Source organism: Xiphophorus hellerii, chromosome 3, assembly GCF_003331165.1.
Source record: "Xiphophorus hellerii strain 12219 chromosome 3, Xiphophorus_hellerii-4.1, whole genome shotgun sequence".
In the NCBI taxonomy this organism is placed as follows: Eukaryota; Metazoa; Chordata; class Actinopteri; order Cyprinodontiformes; family Poeciliidae; genus Xiphophorus; species Xiphophorus hellerii.
The window spans coordinates 25,849,713-25,871,903 of NC_045674.1; the positions used below are offsets into that span (position 1 = coordinate 25,849,713).

At 42.3% G+C, this 22,191-nt stretch overlaps 1 long non-coding RNA gene across 1 annotated transcript; it reads right to left on the minus strand.

The window, feature by feature from the left end:
* Nucleotides 1-14,531: 14,531 nt before the first annotated feature.
* LOC116716774 (uncharacterized) lies at nt 14,532-18,868 on the minus strand. The gene is made up of 3 exons (XR_004338618.1): nt 18,399-18,868; nt 18,083-18,162; nt 14,532-18,004 (listed from the first exon to the last, which is right to left on the minus strand). It is a non-coding gene; the product is annotated as an uncharacterized LOC116716774 (long non-coding RNA).
* Nucleotides 18,869-22,191: the final 3,323 nt, after the last annotated feature.

Sequence of the window (22,191 nt, forward strand, 5' to 3'; positions counted from 1 at the left end):
TGTGTGTGTGGGGGGGTCCGCAGGCTGAGCAGGGCAGGCCGAGGATGGCGATTGACGTCGAGGGGACGGCGGCATCGTGGCAGGTGGGAGCCGCGCTGACGAACCGGAACTGTCTTCCAGCAGGTGAGATGTCAGATAGATGCTTGTCTGGCCGGAGAGGAACGGCAGCCATCTTTTTTTGTTTTCCTTTTTTTCCCCCTCTCTCTCTCTTTCTCTTTTGCTTTGATCTCCTCACAGGTCTCGGATGGAGACCGGGGCAGCTATTTAAATCACATCCTGCACAGCTGAGAAAAAGCAGAGACAGTGCAGTTGATGCAGTTAGAGCGCGCTCGGCTGTGACATGTTGACGTTTTGGCCAAAGTAGACGTGGGACGTACATCCTGTGTTTGGCCTCGTTAATTACATCGAAGATGTTTGCATCCGGTTTAATGGAGTTGCAGATGGTGGTCCCCCAGGAACCTCGAATGACTTCACTGTGCTTTGCAGTGTCAGCCGAGTGTGTGGGTTCCTGTGGATGTCAATCTTCACCTCCTCCATCTGGACGGCATTAAGTCGGAAGTCGCTCATTGCACGACTAGACGGCGCTCGAGCGCTCCCACCCCTTTTGTCCGCTGGAACCGTCTATTATAGGGTATCGGTCTGGTTTTGGCAGCTTGTCTCAGTCGAAATAAAAGGCAGAATTATGACAAGCAGCTAAGAACTTCTGGAGATCATTTAAAGCCGTAAACGATATGCGTCATCCATCTTTTGTCTGCAACGGCAAAATCCATTCGTGTTTTGTCATGAATTGAGTGGAGCACGTTAAAGATACTAACCGGCGGTGTGTTTTTTATTTCACTTAACGAAAGTGATATAAAATAATGAATCACCGACTGAAAACACAGATGTGTTATAAAATATGGATTTCACTAAAAGATATTCAGAAAAGTGCATTGAGGAAGAAAAGGAAAACCTTTCTGATTTGTGTGTATTAGGTCATGAGAAGCTCACGATTGTAGCTGATTTCCTGGCTTTGGCAAACAGTTTGGCGAATTCTGACCTAAATCATGAACCGTGTTGAGCGCCAAGGATTCTCGGCCTTTCATTTTTTTAAGCCAACGTTTATCTCCAGTGACCCCTGAACCGCGATTCTGTCGCGGAGAGCGAAACTGAAGTAAACTGTGATAATGGGAATATTTGTCCTCAGAACTTTACTTCCTGCAAATCCCTTTTTATTGCTCTTTACTGGACTTAGTCCATCTCATTGGTGACCGTGCGTACTCGCTACTCAATCTTAATGGACTACATTGACCAGAAAGAGTTGATAACAAAATGATCTAAAGGAACACAAAACGATTGCTGATGAAGCCTGAAGTCTGACCGTTCCAGTCTGCCCGGCCACACTATAGTTAGCCGCTTTCTTTCTTTCTTCTTCAGTTTTCTTTTTTTTTTACAGAAAGCCATGAAGTGCTAACACTCTCATAAATTTCTACATTAGTTGCTTCCAAAAAGCCTTTATGTCGATTCAAGAAACTCAGCACCGCATTTGCCACAAATTGAATTCATGGATTTACAAGGGTTAGCATTTTGCCAAATGTTATTCAGCATCTCTGTACATTAGTTGATGAAACAATAAACCTGCCAAAACATGCTATTTTTGCCCATTTTGTATTTTTATTATCTCAAAAGTTGCTTTGCCGTTTTTTTTTGTTCTGTCTTCAGTGGATGGCTGTAAATGCTTGTTTGTTAAAGTAAAAGAATACAATACAGCTCCTGCCATTTTTCCCCGTGTAGTACTGTTAGGAAATGTGGATCTGTATAACATGCGACTTTATGAAACACCAGTTAAGAAGGGATTCACTCTGACAAATGCAAACGGAAGTGGATATTGTCTCTGCTCTACAGTCAAACCAAGTGTCTCTAAACTGCTTTGACTTTGTCTGCAAAAATGCTTCGATGTTCTTTACATTTTCTCCAAGCCTCAGGGGAAACATCAAGGTTATTAACCATACAGGCACTTCTGAAGTATAAAAGCTAGGAGAAATTCTTTCAGAAATCCCTTTTCTGCAACAAAGTGTTAGGAAAGCATCAACTTCCCTTCAACCTGTCCAAATGTTTCCATTTTAAAATGACAGTCGCATCTTCTGTGATAAAATGTGAATGTGGCAGAAAAATATTTCTCGTTAAATCTGTGATCAATACTTCGGCATCATGTTCTTTCCTTGTGATTTCATTCATTTTCTGAAGTGCACCCGTTCCTCCCGCAGCAAATCACATCCCACAGCATGGTGCTGCCACCGCCACGCTTCAGTTGGCTGGCTGATTTCTTTTGACTTCCTGTTGTGTCCGACAAGAAAGTAACAGGTGTGGCCTTAAAACACGTCCACAGGTGTACCTCTAATTAACTCAAATGTGTCCGTTAACCTATCAGAAGTTACCAAAGACTCATTTTGAAGACATTCATAAATAAATTTCATTATTTTGGCAGAGAAATGTGGAATGATTTAACTTCAGACAGTGAGAGGAAAGAAATATATATTAACCTTGATCTTCAAGTTCAGCTTTTTTAATTTTTACTTTTTACCAATAAACATTTGGAGTTTTTGGCCTGCGATGTAGTCCATGTTTAGGGTTTTGGGCCTTTCTGTAATTTGAGTTGATTCTCCGGCTTCAGACAGACTAAATCCAATTGAGAATCTGATTTTCAGCCATTTTACAAGGAAAACGGGGCAAGATTTCAGCGTTTAGAATCTGCTAGAAACATACACCAAAAGGCATCAGTAAAAGTTTTTTCTACTGAGCGTTGACTCAGGATGCATTCATACCAACCCTGCTTCGTTTGCTTTAAGTTAAATCTAGATTTTTTATTTTTTTTTTGTCTAGAAAGTTCAATTTGTTTGGGGAGATGTGACCAAAAAGGAGAACTGTGGTCTGCCGAAAATCCTAGGTCCAGGTTTGATTAATTTGAACTCTGGTGCAGTTTGAATGCATATGTGGATGCCAAGCAGACCAGAGACCGCTCCAAAAGCAGGAAGCAAACTATAGCAATGGGCATTCTGGGTAAATACAACCAAAACAAACACGATAGAGTCTAACACTTACGGGAGAAATCCTACAACTGCTCAAATCTGACACTACTCCTTTTTTTTTGGTTTACATTTTTTGAAGAAGGAAGTCGTGCTTATGTCTTCTTCTGAGGTTTTCATGTCATTTCCTTCAGTGGTTCTTGGTACAGCGCCACCTCAGGCAAGGAGATGAACAGGTTTTTGGCTGATTGGAAACAATTCAGTGTGAAATGAGGCACACCAGCTGAAAATGTAAAAAAAAAATAAAATAAAATTACAATTTTGGTCCCACATCTAACTGAGGTCTAAAATACATATGCATGCCACACTTTAAAAATTTTTATGAACAAAAATCTAGAAAGAATGTATTCTCTTCTTTCTTCCCTTTGCACAATTCGTCTCTACTTTCCGTTGGCTTGACACGTAAAAGCATAGCAAAATACTTTGAAGTCGGCACCTCCATCCTTTCTAAACTCGCGCAGGACGAAGGAGCAGAGAGCGGAGCTGAAACGGGTCGCCCCCGGACGGCCCCTGCTTTAGGGCCCGGCTGAGCGCCGACCGGAGCTCATTACCTCTCGGCCCTCATTCATCTCTGCTTACAGAAACCTGACAGAAACGCACACGTGGTCATATACAACACATAGACGCACGCCGGCCCTTCACACACACAAGCGCCTAATTAAAACAACAGCAATATAATACAGGTCCAAAGGGAGACGGCCTGCGCAGCATCCAGTTTTATGCATGTTGTTGTCTATAATATTCACATCCACTGCTCCCCCAGTGCTCCTTCCTCTTGTTGTCTTCCTCCCCCCGCCCCACCCGTCTTATTTTCCAACCTCCGGTATGAGATTTACTTTCCTCTCACCGCCGCCTCTCCCTTCCACTAATTTACCCTCCGACCTGCTGCTTTTGCCGTGTACAATTACAAAGGGGAGTGCTAAGTAATGCGCTCTAATAATGCTCAAGCTGAGAAGGTTTGTCAGAAATAATTACTTCCCGCGGAATGAGTTATAGTCGTCACAAGACTTGTATAAATACCCACTGTTGTTCTGTCTAGATTTTCAATTCCAGAAGCAATGCGATTCCCACCTGCTGCTTACTAAATCACTATTTTTTTTATTTTTTTGGTTAAATTTATCACTGGTAAAAAATAAATAAATAAACGGGGAAAACACTAATGTCGGCACACGTGTGAGTTACTAAAGTGCAAAATCAATTCTTATGTGTAAGAGATTTAAAAAAAAAACCCAGAACAATATGTGTTTCTTTCAGTATTGACATGTAAATCTAGAGGAACGCAGGGATGTTCAGGTAAAAGCGAACAGGCGCAAAAGAACTTAAAAAGCTAAGACGAGAGGTTTTGGGGGGGGGGGGGTGTGTGTGTGTGTGACGACACGACGCTTCAAAGTGGATCAAATTCCAATCTTAGATTGCCTCCTTGGATAATGTGGAAATATTAGAGAAGCCTTGATCTAAAATGGAGCATGGAAATGAAGTGGCAGAGGAAGCCCTGAGGACAGGCAGCAGATCCAGCGCCGGGCCAGCCGTACATACCTCTGGGAGGCTGCGAGCGCAGCCTGCCTCTCCTATGTAAATGTCCCATTCCACACATTAGTCATACTGCCTTCACCATGCACTAAAGTGCGTCTCGCCCATCAAACTGAGCCTGCCTCCATGAAGATCCCTCGAATGTTCCACAGATAAACCCCAGAGGCCTTTTCTTTTTTCTTTTTTTTTTTTTTTTACCCCCCTCCACCACAGACCACAGAGCTGCTGATTGGTTAGACACTTCAGGTAAATGGAAGAAATTCTAATGGGGGTAACACGGATGCTGATGTCAGGGAATTTGGGGTCCGGAGTGCTGATAACATCAGCGGAAATACCTCTAGATTAAGATTAATGTGTTTTCAATTCCATCTAATTTCCGCTAATGGGATTTTCATCACAAATACTGTGACAAGTGTTTGTAAGGAACAATGCCATCGAAGTTAATATCTCTATGAAAAGCTGAATCGAAATCTTTGTTTTTTGTGGGATGATTATAATTCAAGCTGCCGTCAAACTGCTTTCTATCTTCATGACTGCAGAGGAGAACACTCTCCACAACAGACTTACAGAAGATATGCAGCATCTTCCTGCGAACACTGGAAAATCTAGGATTCCTTAAGAAGTAAGGGCGTTTATGGCTTCACTGTTACATCTCAAGTCCAGTCTGTTGTTCAGGTGCACACCAAGATATTTATCCTCCACTACATCCACTTCTTCTCCCATTGTTTGACCTAACCCTGTTTCTCTTGAAATGTACACCCATCTCCTTTGTCTTGTTCGCTTTCAAGGTACGATTGTCGCCTCAACACGCTACAAAGCGGTTCACCAGTTCTCTGTGCTCAGCCCCTTGACCACAGAGTCATCTTTGTATTTCTGGAGATGACTGCAGACTGACTTGTGCTGGAAGTCTGAGATGTACAGAGTGAAAAGAAATGGTGAGAGCACAGTTCCCTGTGGTGCTCCTGTGCTGCTGACCATTTGGTTACATACACAACCCTTCAGTCTTACAAGCTGTAGTCTGGTTGTCAGGTAGTTATTGATCCAGGCAATGCAGTAGGAGAATATGACAGACATAATGTTATGTCTATTAGAATAGCATAGAATAGAATAGAAGTACTTTATTCATCCCAGCAGGGAAATTACTTCGCAGTTACAGCAAAGAGACAAGACACAATAACAACCACCACTGAGTAGTAGTAGATAAAATAAAAAATAAAATATAAAATGCTGTTAATATAAGAAACAACTTAAGAGCAGTCCTTGCAAGGATTCAAAAAATGCAGATATGTATATGTAAATATATGTACAGCAAGTTTGCCACAGTGCAGTTGTGCAAAATCGGGCTGATTAGTGCAGAACAATGATTCAGCTTTTATTGTACAGTGAGATGGCATGTGGCAGGAAGGATTTCCTGTATCTGTCCCTACGACAGCGGAGCTGGAGCAGCCTATGTGAGAAGGTGCTCCGCTGTCTGTCCACTATGTGGTGGAGAGGGTGCTGTTTATTGTCCATAATAGACAGAACCTTCTTCAGTGTCCTCCTCTCCACCACAGTTTGCAGGGACTCCAGCCTTAGTCCCAGTACAGAGCCAGCTTTCCTGATGATTTTGTCCAGTCTATTAGAGTCGCTGGCTCTGATGCTGCTTCCCCAACACACAGCAGCAAAGATAGACGTGTTCAAGAGCATTTTGATGAAATCGAGTTTTAGTCGGGATTAAGCTGAAAATATATTTGTCCAAGCTGTATGCAAAACGATTAAGGGTCATTCTATGGGCTTTAATTTCAATTCAGTCCAAATTAAAAATTACTTTATTTAAATTGAAAATTAAATGTTGTAATTCATATTAATTCAAAATTCTTAAGCGTTATTCCCTTGAATCTAATTTAGCTACGAAAAAATCCCTGTTAACTCCTCTTGAAAGTTTCTACCTTTGAAATTTCCCAGAATTCTGCTTTCCTCATATTGACCAAGACATCACAAGCTACTACCACCGGCTTTCTAACAGCCATTTCTAATGCTAATGCTACACCCAAAATGCAGTCTTTGTAATAAGTGCCTGTTTAATCATTTCCAACAGGCAAAAATAAATATGCAAAATATATAATAGAACACAAAAGATTTACCGTACATTTCTGCTTTTCTAGCGTCCTGTTCCGAGCTAGCTGTGTTGCAGTGCTAATACTGGTGTGTTCAAAAAGTGCCTAGTTAAACTTACTATGAGGATAAACTGTATGATCTAGCGTGGTGGGGGTTTTTTTTAAGCATTATTTATCTGGTTTTGAACCGCTCTCAGAACAATTAAGGCTAATTCCTTTTCAAAACTGTTCCTGTCTTTTATGGTCAACCGGTGTTGCTAACCTATACATGTTGGCCTTTAGGTTAGTGGTTGTATAAGGCTCATACCAGGGTGGGATGTCAGCATGACGTGCTAGAACAACATGACAGCCAAAGTGATGCAATCATGTCTTATGGGTCCTTTCGGATGCAGCGTGACAACGGCGCCTGCCACTTTAAAACCCACCGTATGACAGGTTGTCAATGTGCTGGAGAAAGTGCAGCTGATATCATTGAATGCTTTGACTCTCTAAATTACACGACTTGTTTCCATTTCTCCTTTTGGGAGAGGTTTACCTAGAGATAAGCATGTCAAGAACGATTCAACAATCAGTGTTTTTTTGGTAAGATGTTTCCTTTACTTTGTTCTTCATGATGTAATTTGATAAAACTTTAAACATCCACACTGTTATTCATTTATATTGCAGGACGTATAAAGTAAATGTGAAAGTCCGGAGTTTATTTTCCAATAGTCCTCATGTTTTCAATCAGAGCCCAAATTTACTGCTATGTTAGTCAAATTAAGGTAAAAAAAACCCTCTTGTTTTCACTTGCTTAACTCTCATATCCAAACCTTCTAATCATGTTACAATATACAACGTTGAGTTTTTTGGGTTTTTTACCGCTGAGACTTCTGAGGTATTTGTACCAGAATTTCAACTTTCGGTCAATACTGTGTAGATCTATCTTTCACTTCAGTTATTTCTTCGAGTCTTTTAGGATATCTCCATCCGCTTTGCACTTCTACAGACCGAAATCTTTGCTCATTTTTCTGAGTTCAAGTTCGGTCTATGTTCATGTCCGATCCTAAACTGTGTTGGGTGGTTTAGATTTCGGTTGCTGATTTCTTGCTGTTGGTTTAGTGTCATCTTACTGGAAGGTGAACCTAATTCGTGGTTGCAGGTCTTTTGAAAGGGGTGTCGTACTCAATCACAGAAGGACCCAAAACATGAAAATCAGAACAGAAGCATTTCGGTCTGAACTTCAATGTTTGATCTAAACCATTCCGATGAATTTCCGGCTGTAGATTTACACCGGAAGGGGAACCTGGACCACAGCCTCAAACCTTTTGCTGCCTCCAACAGGTTGTCTTTCAGAAATGGTTTGAATTTAGCTCAAGTCATCTTCCCATTGACTGTGACCAGCTTCTGTTGTTGTTGGAAAAAGTATCTCCACCAAATGTTTCTGCTGCTATCAAGTTTCCGTGTTAGAACAGTTTGCTTACGGGGAAGTTTAGTGTTCATTTGCATGTAAGCTAAGAAGTTATATTTTGGTCTTCTTCCACACCTTTGCTGTGTCCTCCACATGGTTTGTGGCAAACTTTTTCAACAACGGCATTCTTTTTTTCCAGATTTGTTGAGTAAATAACTTTGTTGTCCTGTCAGAAAACCTGCGTACGTGAGCTACAAATCTTGGCAGCTCCCTCAGAGTTACCAATTGTCTCTTGACTGCTTCCGTTTAATTAGTTTAGGTTAACTGGCATGGCTTTGTAATTTTGTAGCTGTGTTCTAAAACATTACATTATATGCACGATGACTTTTCCTAGGTAAAGTTCTCAGAGAATCTCAGAGAAAAACATCAACAGGTTCCTAAAGAGTACACACCAGACAGGCTATAAATAGCCAGGCACCTCACACACACACAAATTGCAATGTACATTATTGTAATTGTATGTGGTATAGCAATACAATCCAGTGCATAATTGAAGAGCGAACCTTTTAGAGACTTAGTTTCAGCACTAAGAGCTACAATAAAATAAATTGGATCAAAGCATAATTATGTGTTAGAATGATCCATTTTCTAACATGCTTATCTCTAGTACGGTGGTAAAAGGGGCTGGTGCATTTCTCCAGCGGTCAACGGGCGAGAGGTGGGATTACCCTGGACAGGTCGCCAGTCCATCGCAGACTTTTCAGATTTTAATTTGCAAAAGATATTGAAAACCAAATATTTCCTCTCCGTGTCCCAGTTATACCGCACTTTTTGTTGGCCTGTCTCATAAAATCTCAGCAAAACACATTGAAATTTGTGCTTGTAATGTGACAAAGTGTGCCAATGCAATTCTCTATCGGAGCACTGCAGGAGTGGAGTTTCTAAACAGTTGAAATATTGTTTTCTTGGCGATACTGGTTCTCTTTAAAGGGAACGGCAGCCCATATAGATGGCCTTCTCTGCAATCTTTGCCTGTGTTTCAGAACTGGAAGTGGATCATAACATTGTTATTAATATTTACACCGTATTTGTGTAAAAGCTATCTTCCTCCAACCCACATGCCCTTCTTTACGCACTCTTGCTCCCTGGTGCTAAAATGTCAATAAAAATCTATCGTAGGTTAATCTCCCACCAATGGAAACATGGAAACACTTTATCCTAAGCTGCATATGTTCCACACTCGCGGTCGATTTACTGTATGTCAGGGGCGGTATTAGCATTCATATTAGCCGCCTCTCCCATGTATGATATCCGTCATTGCCAGGGCCTGTAGCGCACCGGCACAGTTCAGGGATCCTTATCTCATGAGCCATAAATTAGGGGACGAATTCCCTCCGAAACATCGCAGGCGAAAGATGGAGGATGGAGTCATTGTGCTTGCTTGGTGTTTTGACACTGTAATGACACATGTTTTACAATCACCTCCCCTTCCCCTCTCTCTCTCTCTGTTTTTTTTTTTATTCAGAAGGAGTGGACCTGTCCACTCCTAGCCAGAGAGAAATGGGCCTCTCGGACATTACCACCTCTTCCCAGGGGAGACATAAATGAGATGGAAGCGATAGGGGGAGACTGCAAGAAGAAGAAAGCGGGCCAGGACAGTCTAAACACAGAGGGAGGGAGGAAAGGAGCCATTGAGTGGACCGTTGGGTAGTGGCAGTTTTTGATTTGGGCTATATTGGCTCAACGCCCAGGGCAACACATTTGAAGAGGAATGGATGCCCCCATGGTTCTGCAACTGTAGGTTCTGTAAAAATATGGCAGACCTCCTCGGGTGCCTTTTGGCTCTGAAGCTTAAAGGTTTGGGTTTTTTTGTTTTTTTTTACAACTTTTTAGACAATATCTGATCATCTCCAATTCAAAATTGAAATGATTTTAACATCTTAAAGCTGAACTGTTATGTAAATTGACATGAGATTACTTAAAGGGACAGTATTATGTAAAATGTAATTTTTTTGAGCTGTACATCATGTTATAATGGTATTTCCTCATAGAAAACATACTTGGAGTGTTGCCTTGATTCTTTCAAGCGTCTTTGAGAAATCCTTTCAGTGGCAACTACTGAGCTATGCAAAATGTCTGGATGAAAGTAGCTCCACCTTCAAGACGAAGCTCCTACTTGAAGCTGCAGTTTCCAAGCCTCACAGAGCAGCTCTCACCCACTCAGCTCCTTCAAACTAGCCAGCAGCAATTAGCAAAAACTTGGTGGAACTCTGCGTCATTATGAGCTACTTCTCAGTGCAACACTGGTAAAAGCATTGTTAAAGGGTTAGTAGAGGATTTGTGTTGTGATGACTTGCTGAAGGCAGACTTTGAGAAAGAGCAGGAGATTTTAAAGACACAGAGGACCAATTTCAAGTCATTAAATTACTAGGTTATATTTGGTATATACAGTATTTTTACAGCTGAAGGAGAGTCACTTGGTTATGCTATGAAATGGCACTATGTGCCCAAAAAATACATTATACTGAGCCTTCAAAGTACAGTTTGAAAAGTATGAATTTAAAATCAGAATCAGTTTTACTGGCCAGGTTTTTATTCACCAAGGATTTTGCCATTGGTTTCACACACTGTACAGACAAAATGTGACTACTGGTATGTTCACAAGAAAAAAAAAGCTCTACTTGTTTTTTAAAACAGCAGGTTTTAATAGTGCAGTATTACTATTACTCTGGCTGTAAGGTGTTCATTATATTCATCAGAGACAGCCTGGGGGAAGAAACCATCTCTGTGGTGAATGTTTTTTTTTTTTTTTTTTTTTTTTTGCAAATGCAGCTCTGATGGTAGAAGTCTGAACAGCTTGTGTCCAGGATGTGTGGGCTCTGCAGATGTGCTAGCTGCCGACGCCAGGCCTGTAAAAGTTCTGGATGGATCCTCTGTGCAGACCTAGTTGCGTTCTGTTCCTGTCCCGTTTGGTGGTTGAGTCAAACCACATAGTGTTGGACGAACACCAGACAGACTCTTCTGGTAGTGCCTCTTGAGTTTCTGCTGGGCATTCTTCTTCCAATTAGTGTCTATGTGTGAGGAACATCTCCGGTCCTGAGGTGGTTTTTTTAAGAACTGGAAATGACTCGTAGTCTGTGAGTCAACCACTCTGGGTGTGTTCTCCAGATGTTCACAGTCATCTCCATGGTTTTTAGAGCTCCAGGTTGTTTTTCCTTAAATTGGCCCTAGAAGATAGAAGCCATTGTCCCCTTGAACTTAATAACTGGTTGCTACCCCCATGGTTGCAGTAACTGCCTTCAAGAGTTTACAATAACTGGCAATGAGTCTTTTACATCGGAGGGGAGGAATTTTGACCCAGCCTTCTTTGCAGAACTGTGTTAGTTTCGATGTTTTCGGGCTTCTGCCTCTTGTTTTATGTCACGTCTGAGCATCTGAAATGCCTCCAAGCTTGGACTTTGACTAGACCATTACAAAACCTTGAGATCACAAACCGATGGTCAGACTTTCTCCCACAGGACTTTCAGCTAGGAAGCTAAATTCATGATTACTTAAATTACTTAACGTTTTCCAAGAACTAAAGAAGCAAATCCGCCTCAGACCATCACATTTACCACCACCATGATTTTTATTCTGAAATGCTGTGTTAGTTTTACACCAAATGCAACAGAAAACACACTTTCCAAAAGTGTCATTTTTTTGCTTTGGCACTTTACAGAGTATTCTCCTAAAAGCATATTCCAAAGTTTTCTTGATTTGTGATTAATGGCTCTCATTGTGGTTGTTCTAAGGCCTTTGAGATATCTAAACATTTTTCAGACTGATAGGTGTTACTAGCTACGTTTCCACTGACCATATATTTGCGCAATTTGACATTTGGTAAATAAATTTGTTCAATGGAAACACAGCAATTTCGAAAAAAAAATATATATATATATACACAGTGAACCCTCGTTTATCACGGGGGTTGCGTTCTGAAAAGAACCCGTGATAGGCGAAATCCGTGAAGTAGTTACCTTTATTTATTTACAATTATTATACAGCATAATTAAATACTCTACATTGAAACCAAAGAACAAAAACTGTTTTCAGGCCTATGCATTTTTTTTAACAAATATAACACTTTCTTACAAATAACTACAGTAAAATAATCATTTTAGTCATCAATACGAAGTACAGTAGGACAAATTGTGACTCGCGTATTTCACTGTTCCTCTGACTGTGACGCTGCGGCCTGACTTCGCTTTCTAGTGGCATTTTCTAATGAAGCCTGTTGGGCAGATGTGTTTTTTCAAAAGAACTTAGTTATTAACCATTGTTGCTCTTTTTTTCTTCTGGGCAAAAACATTTACCAAAATTTGCTGTATTACGTATATTTAAATTACCGTAACGTTATTGGCACACAGGTAGAGAAGAAGCGCGGAGACTGTTTAGCCAATCAGGACGCAGAACACAATGCACTGTGGAAAAAAACTGCACAAAAAAAATCCACGAAGCAGCGAGGCCGTGAAAGGTGAACCGTGTTATAGCGAGGGTTCACTGTACATATATATTTTTAATAAAAAGTTTCGCCGCTAAGATGAGGCCTTTTTTTTAAATTTTTTTACCTTTTCAGAATTTAGTTATTTCTCAAAAACTGCAATGGAAACACTTTTTCCGCGTCACACGATGAACAACCAGACATTGCATTGCCATCGATGCAAACCACGAAGAAGACAATGACAGGAAGTGGAAGGAGGATGGTGGAGCGGTATGCTTCTTTAATGACTTTACGCGTAAACAAACATATTCACATATGATTTATTTGTCTTATTTAACTGAAACACCACGATTTGTGGAATTGTGTTTTTCCCCAGACATTAGTGGAAAATTGACAGTTTTGTCACTCTTTTTTAGTGGAAACATACTGTAGCTACAAACTTTGTTTCATATCAGCTCTTCAATTTTCTTCATCTGTGCACATAATGTTGCTTTTAAAGGTTTTTCCGTCGACCCCGAAAGATCGTCAGAAGTAGAAAAGCAGTAGTAAAACTCCTTTGGAGTCGTTAGCGAATAAATTCAGCTTCTCAAAAAATGTGGTCGAAGTTGATTCCCAAATTAACAAAGTTATTTTTTCCTTTGTCTCATATATTAACTTTTTTTCTGATGAACCACAAGAACAGTATTGAACGGACTCTGGTTTTATTTATTTTTTTAGTAAGTTTCTGTTGTTGTTTTACGGGAATGGACTTTGTTGGGCGAACTGAAGGAAGTGTTTCCCCGGTTTACCATTGATGCCAGGACCGCCACTGCTGATTGGCTGACGATACAACGGGAAACGGAAGAGAAAGGGGTGTTTGTTTTTAATTGCGCCCAGGGATGCTGCACAAGCACAAAGGTGCATCATTACTTACCTGACAGAGCTCCACAATCACAGGCCCTTCCTAATAAATACTCGTTGCTTAAGACTGGAATATAAATAAAATGAAGGTCACATCTGAGAGAGAGAGGCGGGATCTAGGCTTTTTAACCATCAACCCAACCTACCTCTCTCTTTTTAGTTCTTTGGTTCTCTTTCTCTCTCACGCTCATTATAAGGGAAGCCATGCAGGGCTGGTTAGGAGAACGTGTGATGAGTCTTGGGAGATATATCCACTGGGAGGGAGTGAGGTAGGGATAGACTGAAGGGGAATAGATAAAAAAAAATGCTGACTTGTCTTCAAAGGAGGCAAAAAATAATTGAAATGGGCTCCGCGCGCGTATGTGTGCGTCGACACGCGCGGGCGCGAGCGAGCGGAGAGAGGGTGGGAGAGATTGAGAGGCTCCATGTTCGAGTTGGTCATTAATTGAGGAGGAACGCGAAACACTGTGTGGTCCTCCGCCGACACCGTCGCTGACACGCGAGGCGGAGATTGATAGAGGAAACGGTGTGATAAAGATATGAAAGGAGGGGGGGTAACAGAAGCGAACGACGAAAAACATAATAAAGTGTAGAGAGATGGGGGGGCTTTGTCAGAGTTGGCTGAAAACGAGGAGGAGGCAGAGGAAGACGGAGAGAGATAGAGTTCAAAGTGTGCCCAGACTGAGTCCTGTCCTCGCCGTGTCCTTCCTCGAGCCCCGAGTCACGCATCGCTCATCTTGTCACATTGAACTCCAGATGCTCCTACCCCGGAGAGCGCTCCGGCCGCGGCCATTTTTCTTCATTCTCGCTAACAATTTGGTAATGAAATATTGATTTTTAGTTAGATTCATATTGATGCCATTAGCTTTGCATTGATAAATCACGTTTGGCCGCTTGTCTGGCGTGGCAGAGCGAGAGAGCCAGGGCCCAGAGATTACAATCAAAGCCACTGATGTGTTAATTTGATGGATATTTGCCCTCCACCCCCCCACCCCCACAAACAGCCCTGCCACCCCCACTACATACCCCTGCCTCTTCCCCTCTTTATGTTTCACTGCATTTCATAACATTGTGTTTCCTTTTCCTTTTTTATTACAAAGCGCCCCGCGAGGATATTTATGTCCATGTCCATTTCTCCTGAAATAGCCTTTCAGCCGACCTGCCTGTGGCAACGCTGCGCAGTCTTAAAGTCATTTCATTTCTTATAGACAAGACAGGGATATGAGGGACTGTTTCACACCCGTTGAGTCAAATGAGCAAAACAGGAGAGGGCACGGCTATTTCTATACTTTGACACCCAACAAAGAAGCAGCAGTAGCAGAGGCTCGCAATTTCACGAGAGGCCCTCTTTTGCATGAAATCCCCATAATCTACCAGCGAAGGAGTAAAGGATATGAATTTTATCCAGTCTCCCCCACCCCCCCAGTATTTATTGTCAGAAAAATTGGCAATATATGTGAAAACAGAAAAAAGCAGCACTCAGGGTGCATCTTTTATTTATTTATTTATTTTCAAAAGGAGCGATCCGCTTAAACGCCTGGAAATCGTACAGCCCTCTTAAAGCGTCTCGCGCGCCAAAAAGGTTGGGGAGGATATAACATTTGAGAAACATTAGGATCATTTTCCAGATTAGGGCGGTTTTTAAATGAGTCTCCTGCCGCAGCTTCGCCTTTCCAACTGCAATATGTGTCTGCACACAGTCATCTTAATGAAAGGAAATGATGGCGTTCACTTTAATGACGCGGAGTTCAAGGACTGCTTATTGTTCCAGAGAAAAGCCATCGTTTTTCACGGTAATATGAGTATTTCTTTTTCTTTTTTCCCTTCACGGTGCAATTTCATTTGAGAAACAGACACTGAAGGTTAAACGAGCTATATAGGTTGTCAAAATAAGACCAAGAAAAAAGAAGAAAAAAAAAAAGAGTAAAAATCCAGGTTTTGAAGCAGATATATTGATAACGTCCTCCTGTGGCGTTATCACTGTTTTGGTAATGCTTCATCTGAATTCCTTTTTAATCTTTCTAGGCGATTATGCAAAGCAGAATACGGCCCTAATTATGGCAGACAAAAGAGCCACTCTGTTTCACTCTAGTTAGAAAGCAATTTTACAGCGAGCCGACTTCTGCCTTCGACATCCAGCAGACGTTTCTCTGCTGCTTTTTAAAGAAATGTACCGATGGCAATCTCCTTTACGGTATGTTTACGGTGCGTGTCATAAAGCGGCTCCCCCGTTTACATTTGTTCCCTAATTTAGTGCTCGGCATGGCGGGAATCCAAATATTTTGGTGCAGATGTGATTTTGTTTGATAGAATGACAATAACCCCGTATTAAACGGAGGGCAGATGATCCCCAGACGTCTGGGTGGGTCAAGGGGGTGCTTTGGCATTTACTCGAAACACAATTAAACACCAGAGTTATGGCTTCTTTAGGGTTTCATGCCTTGCCTTTGATCCCATACTGCCTCCATCTCCTGTCATGGATTATGGAGCCAAACGGTTGTTTGGGAAAAGGCCAGCCAGGTCCGAACAACGGTGGGCGGTGGCTTCAGTGTGACTACAACAAAGCTGAGCAGCTGAACTGACTGAACCTCCAGTTTGGCTCCAACGTGGCTCCTGCTCATCAAATCGTTCTTTGAGTCAACTTTGATGACTTATTCATTAGTCAAACAATGGTTTAAACCCAGTCAAACTCATGCTACATACAGCAGCGGAGTTTTGCTGGACAAACAGTGAAAAATTGGAAGTCATTAAGTTAATTGTAAGTAAGATCTGCCATTTTCACACTGCCAACATACCAACCAGTCACATTTACTTTTAGGGACTTCTTTAGAGTTGAATAAAAGTCTGATCAAGGACAGAGGCATAAACGAGGCTGATATTGTACATTCTTAATTATTTTTTGTTTGATTATAAATGACCATCAAAGCAGCACAGTTGTCTTACTTCTGATTGTCCCCTAAGCCATAAATGGAAATACTGCGTTGGTTTACTGATCATTTAAAACAAACTCCTTCAACTGTACATCTTACCAGGATCTCAAAAACAACTTTATCTTTTGTCCCAACTGGGTAGAACGGTTGCCCGGCAGACAGATTTACGATGGGTCCAGTCAAACCAGTAAAAGTTGCATTCCTCAAAAAAGAGGGGGGAAATGCTCCAAGTTGGAGTCTTTGAAAAGTCGTTCACCATGCGCAGTGTTTATCAAAGCCAGTCATCTTGAATCTTGCTTCTGTGTGTTTACCCCGGTTGTTTATTACTCTTTTATTGTCTACTCTCTATTGTCACTCAAGATCCCGTAGCATCAGTGACCTTGATTTTCAATATGCAGTAATAAAACCTTTTTTTTTCTATGCACTTTTTAAAAGCTCAAAGTATTGCAGATTTTTTTTAATCAGCTTTTTTCATTTAAAACTTTTTCTTTCTTTTTTTTGCATTTCTATAACTTCTTTTGGAATAAAGATAAACTTTCGAGGGCATTTTTTCTACCTCCATCATTTCCACCGCTGGATCGGAGGTCAATTGAGATTATAATCTTAGATGGTTATGGTAAAGTTGGTAGTGTGTTTTTGCCTTTATCCTAAACCAAGAGAAGCTCTTTGACAGGAGAATGCTAAACATTTCTTAACTAACTATATTTTCTGGTAACAATAAAATAACCAACACAAGTAACTGATATTTAAATTTGCAAACATTGACTTTGAGTTGTTTTGATTTTGGACGATAGTTCGCCTCTCCTTTTTATGATGGCCGCTGTAACTCATCTCACAATGGATTCCCATCAGTCCAAACTTTCATAAAGTCCAAGATGCTCGGCGTGGTTTTCATTGATTAGACTCAAGAGTCCCCACATCTCAGGAGAAATACCTCCAGCTCAGGAGGATTTACTATTGATCCCCACCTTCCTATGTGGTAATATACCTCTATCCCCCCCCTCACACACACATACACAGCCTGTCTCCATTTTACCGACAAGGTGTGCCGCGCAGATATACTCAAAACATTACGACAGAACTGATAGACTCGGGAGGGAGAAGTTTTTCCAGGGGAGACGGCGCTCCGGGAGAGATGACCTCTCGTTCAACTAAGAGTGAGACGCCTCTATTTGAATTCTGTGTATGCTCTGATTGATGAGGCTTTACGTTGCCCTGCCCTTTACTGTATTGTACTAGCAAGCCCTTTATTACTTTAATGCCTTTCCAGTGATGTCATCCTGAGGTCATGCTCAAGCAGGGGCCATCAGTGGGGCTTTGATTGGCAGAGGCACTGCCGAGGCTCGGCCAATGGCTGCGCGGCGAGGCAGGTGGTTGTCATGAGATGGGGCAGGCAGGGGAGGGGCTTCGTTAGCGGCCCCAGTCATGCAGCGTGAATCGATGTCTAACCCCCTCCAAACTCCTCCAAAGCATCGCAGCGTTCCCCCGGCCATCCGGCGGAGAAGGGCCCGTGCTTCTCGCGCTCTCTCTAAAGCTCCGATCCTGCAACTCGCAGCGGCTAAATGGGCAGGAAGACGGGGGAGGTGGAGTGAAGACAGCAGTGGAGCGGGTTTCTGAAGAGAGAAGACAGAGCAGTCAAACATTTCAGGGCCTGCCATTCCAGAGTAATGAAGCATAGCAAGAGAATATACCTCTGCAACATTTGATAAAGATGGGCTGACACGCCAGTCCAAATAGGTTCCTCTGTACGCCGGCACGTGTCTATCCATCACTGCTAGGCATTACAGACAGGAAGAGGAGAGCGGGAGAGGGAGGAAGGGGGTGCAAATAGGAAGAAAAGTGTAAAAATTGAGTGACAGTGAGGGAACAGGTGGGGAGGTAAGGGTAGATAGAGAGAGAGAGGAAAGATAAAAGGGGGGAGTGAGTGAATCCTTGGCAGCTGGTGGATCCTATCAAGGCCGATTGGTTGGTGAATGAGGCTCGGGAGGCCCGTGTCCTTGTACCCACCGGTTTGTTTTCCGCTCGCTCCGGTACTCCGGCTCCTGCAGCGGAAGACAATAAAGAAGCGAATGAGTAAACGTTGCACATTTTACGTCCTCATCATCCCCGCACTCTGTCTCTCCATCTGTTACCGCCTCACCCGCACCGTAAAAAGAAAAAAAAAAAGAAGAAGAAGAAGGAGGTGAGGAGCGCAGCAAAGAAAGACAAACAAGGAAACAGTTGTATCTCCTGTGTATGGACTCAGACGTTTTGGTCAGGTTAAAGTACATGGTTTTCATTTGAAAACCATGCCGTGAAGCCATCACTTTCCTCTTAAGTTATGCACTGCCTTATGTCGGCCTTCTTTCCATATAGCATCCCTGCAAATTCATTTAAAGTTTATGGTTGTAATGTGATCAAATGTGGCAAACATCAAAGGGTACCACTAGATTTGCCAGGCAATGTAAAAGTTTTCCTTTTGAGACACCATGGCAAAGCACAACTCTATGTTTTATCTCAAGTTTCCAAAAAGTAAACTTTTACGCTGACGACTATGTTGTTTTAAACTATAATCGCTGTTCGCTAATCTTTGAACCCATGCAAAACTTTCATGCGTAATTGTGTTCCATCTAATCTCACTGGCTTTGCAGCAGTGCTGCTGTATGTGCTGCGCAGTTGTGTCTGCAGGCATTGGGGGCGCCACAGATTTCCACACCTGGCCGAATAATCGTCGAGTCAGTTGATATTGATCAACAACTTTACCATAAAAGGCGGCTGCTGACATGTCGTAGTTATTTTTCGCTCTCGGACAGTAATGGCTTAACTTTTTGCTTCTTTCAGCAAATCCGTCCTTTTGGGAGGAACAAGCGCTGCTTGGAACCGCGCAAACACCAAGACAGGAAGAGAGAGGAGAAACCAATACAACAAATAAGCCCTGCCACAACACAACGCAACATGGCTGCTCGTCGTCCCCAGGAGGTAGCATGGGGGGGAGGGCCCCTCAGCCTGCCAGCACGGCCAGGTACACAGCTTTGCTCTCAAGTCTTGCGGTGATTAATGAAATCTTAACGGCAGGCGAGACACAAATATTCATCACCTGGTTGCCCCTATTGTAATGCATGTGGAGAAGCAGGAGTGTGACAGAGGAGAGTGGAGACAAGAGCCAGTCCAGAGACAAAACACAACATGGGGCACGGGGATTATTACCAGGCCCACAGAAACAACGCTTTTTGTTCTACCCAACAAAATGGAGGCCTGTGATTTATGGACAGCCGGCATCTGTTTGGAGCAAGGGGAGACACAGATTCATGTCTGCTATTATGGGCTGTCCATGTAAGCAGTGTGAGGAGCTGAAAAGGAGGGAAGAAGAGGGGGTCGCCGCCAGTCGCGCCGGTGGAGGGGTTTGTAGTCGTTAAGAGCGCAACCTTCTGGGGAAAGTGCAGAGTGTCAGCTCCACGTCGCACCGTGAATCTGTTACTTCAGAGTGTGGGTGAGGCGCCGCGTTGCATTGTATATCACAAGCAGATGTAGGCCCTCACAAGCCACACCAAGGGAAGCGGGCCTCGACGAGGTTTCTGCTGCGAAGAGGCGCGAGAGTGAAACAAAGTTTGATACACCGGAAGATAACGGATGTTGCCAAGCTGAGCTAGAGAGAGGCCGAATCTTCCGTACCATCGCGCCGCGCAACGAATCCAGCTTTGTGTGCAAGAGTGATACGATCGTTTTTTGATTGATGACACGCCCGAGACCAGGCCACGAGGCTGTAGCGGCCTCGGCGTCTTTTTTTTTTTAGAGGGGGACGGAGGAGAGACCAGCAGAAAATGCAGGGGGGCGACGGGGTTGAGGAAGCAGAGATGGAGTGCGGCAGACAGCGAGGGGAGATTGCGCGCTGTCTGTGTGTGCAGCGTAGCATTGACTGGTGCTCCCCAGTGATAGATAGTGTCAGGTTCGGGCTGCTCAGTGGCAAGGGAAGAGCAAAAGAGCAAAGCCCCTCCCCCCAAATATTTTAACACCCGTCGCTGATCCCTGTCAACATCCACACCAGCTAGCCTGACAACAGGTGGCCTGATACCTGCCGTGTACGTTCGCACCTGACGCATCCATGAGCAGCACTCATATAGACGTACCGTACTTCCTTTTTGGTGCATGACATCGCCCTTCTTAAAAAGCACTTAATATATCCAAATCTCAACCTCAGAAAACAATTACACAGCCCTGTTTTTTTGTTTGTTTTGTTTTTTGTGAGAATCTCTTTTTTTTTGTATATTCCTCCAGGCAGCAAGAGAAAGGGAAAAAAGGCCCTCATTGTTCTATTGTTCACATTGTGTCCTTCTTTGCCTTGGAACAGCGATTGTTTGCTGCACAGTTAGGGAACACAATGGTGTTCACATAAAAATGAGCCACTTAGCTCTCACACTAAATTAGCACTGCAGAGGGGAGTCGGGCTTTCCAAAATCGCTTATTCACATTTTCCGCTCCTTACCAGCCCTATAAAACCAGCCGCTTCTTGCTGAGGTGGACAGAAACGGTGACAGCCGGCGCGTACGCTCCATCCGTATCGCTGTGTTTTGATGGAGTAAGAGCAGGGGTATTCAATTATATGGGTAAGATTGTACCATCATCTGCCATAATCGTGTGAAATCAAAACCAATGGCCTGTTGAAATGAATGTAAGAAAAAAAAAAAAGAGAGTGGGGATTGACAATTAAAGATGCAGTGGTGTATTTCTTTTCTTTTTTTTTTCTACCACTAACAAACGCAGGCTGACAATAAAACACAGCTTGGTGATGGTGTAAGAGATCCAAAAAGTGTAAAAGTTTTAAAAGTGCACTGAAGGATAAGAGTATCTGAGGAGTCCTTGGCCAAAGACGTCACAAGAAGCGTTTCAGTTACATTTACACCAATTTGGACCCTTATTTTTTTCCGCAAGTGTTGCCATTTTTCCTTCTTATGTGCTTTATGCTACTGAGAATCACTTGTTTAAATCAGGATGGCAGAAAATATTTATAAAAAAAATGCTCTGTTTCCATCTGATTGTGGTTCTCATTGTTGTTGGGACTTGACGATTACTGTTACAGATTACCATTGAAGAAAATTACTCTGAGGGTTCCTCTGAACATAAATAGCATTAAATGGAGTCTTAAAACCAGACTTTGCAATAGCAAACTTTGAGCAGATTATAGAAATTAGGGAAGAAACATCCCCATATCTGGTACAAATTGATGCAAAGTTAGTATGAAACATCTGTGACATTTTGTATTCAAATAAGTTGGTTATAAAACTCCAATGAAAGGTGAAAATGTGTACAAACTATCACCAAATTGAGTTAAGAGGCAATTTTTGACAGATTTTGGTTCTGAAGCATTTCGTTCGCCTTTTATTTGCAAATGATGACGTGTTGGAAACAGAGTTTGAGTCCCAAACTACTAAGGATGGTAAACCTGAAGGAAACCGTGTTGATGACAAAAATTGCCTTCAAAACTTTATCTCTAGAGTTCCGTTTTAACTTTTTCTCCGTTACTAAAATGAACTTCTGCTTGCATAATGTTAAATAGCTGCATGATTTCCCAAAGGCTAGTGTTGTGGTTGTGATGGTTTAGAGACCGTGGATCCAGATACATATTTCTCTTAATATTTTTGAAATCATATAGAAATAAGGAGTGTTTTTAGAAAAAACACATTTTTTCATGCAAAACATGCCTAGAATTTTTTTTACTACCACAGATCGACCTGAGTATCGTAAGAAATATATTTTTTTCAATCCTTTTTTGTGTTTTTATGAAAATTATTTTGTTGCTCTTCCAAGGATATCTTGATTAAAA